Below are 4,971 nucleotides of genomic sequence, written 5' to 3' on the forward strand. Positions count from 1 at the left end.
CCGCCCTCCGTGGATCACACTCACAACTGTGCCGTTCGAGAACTCGAACCCCCGAAGTTGGTGTTCGGAGGACGGCCTCCCAACCAGCGATGCAGTCAAGGGAGCTGAGAAGGAGGCCGAGGTGGAGTAGTCGAGGGACTTGACATCGACACGGCGAAGCTTGAGCTTGGGGCTCTTGACACGAACGGTGAGGGCAAACCCGAGGAAGGGGCGCGGAGGATGATGATCGGGGCAAGGGCATAGACGAAGCACTTGTTGCTGCTGCGCCTCTAGTTGCGGCAAGGCGGCTTGGCGAAGTGGGCGAGCTCCACATCGTCGCTCCGGAGGGGGGTCCTAAGGGCGCAATTGGGCTAGTCGGATCTTCTTTAGGCATCGCGAAAGTCGGAGTTCAAGTGAATGCGAGAGAGCACGGGTCACTCGCTAAGGGGGTTGATGTGTTCCTGTGTCGTCGTCCAAGGTGTTTGCCGGTCGGGCGTGCGAGACCGTGTGAAAGCTGGGTCTGAGTGGGTCTGTGCTGTGCTGCTCTGTCACTGTTGCTCTTTGAACCTCCTCCGCCGGTGATGACCCACGTAGGGCGTTTGAGGCAGCGTAGGAAGGTGCTAAAGCCCGAGGCAAGATCGACGACAGCGGAGGGTGGAGGAAGAAGAGCATATGGGTAGTTATGGTGGACAGCTGCACCAGCCAAGAGCATGTTTTCAAGATCATATCGCCACAGAGGAAACAGATTGAAGCTTGAGGACGAGATTCATTTGGTTTTGGGAAACACAGAGGCCTAAGACTTGCTATTGGATCTGGATCTGGTCATCCACACTAACTCCTAAAATCTTGCAAATGTAAATATCGATTGATTGAATTATGTAATGACAATCTACAATTTTATTTTATTTTTCGCCTTTTCTATATGCAAGTTGTGTTTTTTGCTGAGCTTGCCTCCTTGAGGCCCTCAAGAAACTATTGAGAACACTTGAATTTCTGCACAATCAAGATCAGGGACATAAAACACTCAGATCACGCTAAAGCAAATTGTAGTTCACCAAATAGGTGATCGAAAGAAGTTTCGGCAAATCTTGTGGGCTGAGATTGATTTGGACACATTTTTTTAAAGACTTTCCGAGTCTTATCTGATTGCTTAAGTGATGTGTTTTTTTTTTTTTTTTTTTGGGTCGGATTGAAACTGTAGGAGAATCACGTCCTTGTTTTGCTAGTTCAATTGGCTTTGCCTTTGCTCATAGAGAGAGCTCCACGATTTGGTTTCACAGAATCTAGTTATTGGGTGACTGCAAATTATGCTTGGAATAATTTGTCTGGTCAGCTGTGCAAAAAGCCCATTTAAGTTTTACACATCTATGTGCTACTGTAAAATTTCAACATTCAAGCTGTTTTTGTAATTTCAATGTTGAGACTAATCCTTCGGTGCATTATATAATTTATACAATGAAATGAAATATGTTGCAGTCGCATCTGAAGAGTGCATATGTTTAATATCTACTAGTGAAGAGGCTGCCAAGGAGTCAATTTTGTACAGCGACAAGCATGGATTTTCCGGGTTTGCAGCAGTCTTAAATCATTCTCAAGCCAAGTTTATTGCAGGTGTCATAGATGTTGTTGCACTGTGAACTCTGTTTTTTTTTTTTCCTGTCTAGCTTGTACCTGCATTGAACTCTGCCATTGTGGGGTGATTGAGACTCTTGTGAAATGAATTGAACGCAGACCTTCCTGGAGTGGTTCGTGTGATTCCCAACAGAATTTTCAGTCTGCAAACCACTCGAAGCTGGGATTTTCTTCATGTAAACTCTCATATCCAGAACAGCATTCTTTCAAAGGGTCAACCGCGTGTTTCATAATGCTACAATGGTGTCATGTGAACTGTACCGGACACGGTTGTAAGCCCGATCCTCAAACTTGAACTCCAACTTTCACGATGCCTAAAGAAGATCCGACCAGCCCAATCGTGCCCTCCGAACCCCGCCTCTGGAGCGACCACGTGGAGCTTGCCCACTTCACCAAGCCGCCGCCTCACCGCAACCAGAGGCGCAGCAGTAGCAAGTGCTTCGTCTACGCCTTCACCCCGATTGTCATCCTCCGCGCCGCCTTCCTCGGGTTCACCCTCACCGTCCGCGTCAAGAGCCCCGAGCTCAGGCTTCGCCGCATCGACGGAGGGAGAGCAGGAGCGAGGGAGAGGCCGAGAGTGACGATGAAGATGGAGGTGAGGTCGAGCGAGCTTGCGGCAGACGTCGAAGGGAGCAAGAGCCTGGCCAGCGACGTCGGCTCAAATATAGCACGAGCACGAGCACCGGAGAGAGCGAGCAAGCACCGGAGAGAGCGAGCGAGCGCCGGAGATAGCGAGGACGAGGGAACCTGAAATTTTGAATTTACGGAAGGAAGGGAGAGGAGAGGCGTGAAGAAAGGAGAGGGTCTGCAGAGGAAAGACAACTTGCAGAAAAAAAAAAAAAAAAAAAAAAACCCTACCGTTCGTCCTTTTGCTGTAGCTACAGGAGTGAAATTTTTTCAAAATGGCGCCTCAGAAATCTGCTCAGTCAGTCAGTCGAGGTGGGCCCGGACGACAGGTGTCGAAGCGCGAATGAATCAAGTAAAATTGACGTGGCACCGTTAGAGTATGTAATATTTTCTCGTGCAATGCTAGATTCTTTGATGTTCTTTTCCTTAGGAAGGATGCGCATGACAACGCTTACGTTCCTGGGAAGAGTTTTTTTTTTTTTCAGAAATAGTTCTTTTCTATTTTTGTTCTAACAATTTCGAGTAAAAGAACCCGTTTGGTAACGACACAAAATTTCTACTCTTGAAATATAAAAAGAATAGAAATGCGTTTGGTAACGTAACAATTTCTTTTTATATTTATTCATTTTTTTTTTTTTGCCGGGATCACCGCCGCCGGCGGCGGCGACCCGGTGGCGACCGGTGAACGGCGGCGGCGACTGGCGAACGGCGGCGGCGACCGGCGGCGTCGACCGGCGGCAACCGGCGGCAACTTTTCATAATATTAACCCAAATATAAAATAAATGTTCTGCACAACTAATCAAATCACTCATGAAAATCAATTCGATTATCAAGCCGGCTTGTGTTGTTGGTTAATTATATTGAGCTCGTGTTGCTCAATTGGCATGAAATTGCTATGTGATCATTCGTTGCTTTGTCCCTCTAGTTCTTGGAGTTCTATACCTTGTGTCTTCTTGCACGATGCCCTATTGAGCTTTGTTAGATCATCATGTCGAGAAGACCAGCGCTAAAGAAGTTCAGCAAATAAACTAAAATAAAAATCAAAGTGGGAAGATAGCAGGTCAAAAAGTGAAATTCTGGTAACGCTCGATTGTAAAGGTCAATGTGTTTTTGATCCGTAGGGCCACTTCTTCTGGGCACGCACGCAATGATAGAGAGTAAAAGATCAGTGGCCAGAGCCAAGGCGCCCCTGTGCGTTCTTTTTTTCTGCTCTCGACTACGACGACTAGACAACTGGCTAAAGAAGATTGTTGGTCATTGCTGATGGTGGTCCTGACACCGGAAGAATTAGTGTGATAAGCATGTTATATCCAATCCTCGGACTTACTAACAAAACTTGCATGGCAATAGGTATATTTAGACCTACTTTTAATTATTGTCGATGTACGATTTCCTCCACCGCAAATCTCCTCCCAAAATCATCGACCACTCGCCCGCCGGCACCATCGATGCATTGACGATAATAAGAAGGAGAATTGGAGCCGGGAAGTGAATTCATCTTCACCTTCCTAGCTAACCCTCAACTTGTTCCCTACTCCGACATGCGATAACATTCAAGACAGCTTCTGTTTTTTCATCATGAACACCAGCAGCAGAGACCCACATCGAAATATCAATCCCGCTCCGCTTTAGGCCAACTAGGGATGAACAATTAAGAAAATATTCGGCACGAATGGATCATTAATTATTGAGTGATTCATGTATCACTTAATCCTAAAGAGTAACAATGCATGATCTGAAAGTCCATTCCTATTGCATCATACGGCGTCACAGAGATTGTGATCATGAAACTGGATAATTGGTAATATGTCATTGCATCTTATCCTAGTCAGGCCAATGGTCCTTCTTAGTTGGCTTTTGTGCCTCGTCATTTGACTATTTACTTGCTTAAGTTGACGAGTCCCCCGAAATCTACTGTCAATTTCCAAGCGCCCAAGAACATACCGTGCATGTGGTGCTGCGTAGCTTCTTATAAAGTACCGAAAGCCAAAGGGAGGACTAGACATATTAGTAAAGGGCAAACAGCAGGATGGACCGTACAAAATAAATCAGAAGGTGGTCGAATTCCCAAAGCAAAATAATGTGCATGAGGTGTTGCATAAGATCTTAGAAAAGGTCCAATGCAAAGGGGGATTAAGACATATTCGTGGAGGACAGAGAGGATGGACTCTACAGAAGAAATGATAAAGCGGTCGAATTTCGTGCCCAAAGCAATGGTTTATTGAGAAAAGATTCTTGGCATCGACCATTAACATCAGTAAAAATACACTTTACATTGTTCATTGAGAAAAGTCTTCTTGACATCCACTATTGATACACATCACACTGTTAACAGACCATTTTTTTTTCTTTTATGGGAGGAAAAATAATGCCCCAGGCTGAGTGCCATCGCGAAAAGCGAAAGCTTATATATGAATCGAGTGGATAGAACGTGACAATATATGTCACGCTCCGAACCTCGAGCGCGCGCACATCCCTCGATGATTGATCAAATTGTGACGTTCCCATGACGCGTCGCCGACCCATTCATTTTATTACACATGCGGAAGTGAAACTAACAATCTCCAAACAACAACAAACGTGGGATAGAAAAGCAGGACAACCAATTTAACAAACACACTATTATAAACAAACAGGTCGGCCCTACAAAGTTATATACAGAAGGTCAAGATCCAAAAAGGACTACCAAGCTAACTCTACCTCGGACCCTCCTACTTGGGATTCGGGTCTAC

This window comes from Eucalyptus grandis, chromosome 5, assembly GCF_016545825.1.
Source record: "Eucalyptus grandis isolate ANBG69807.140 chromosome 5, ASM1654582v1, whole genome shotgun sequence".
Classification (NCBI taxonomy): Eukaryota; Viridiplantae; Streptophyta; class Magnoliopsida; order Myrtales; family Myrtaceae; genus Eucalyptus; species Eucalyptus grandis.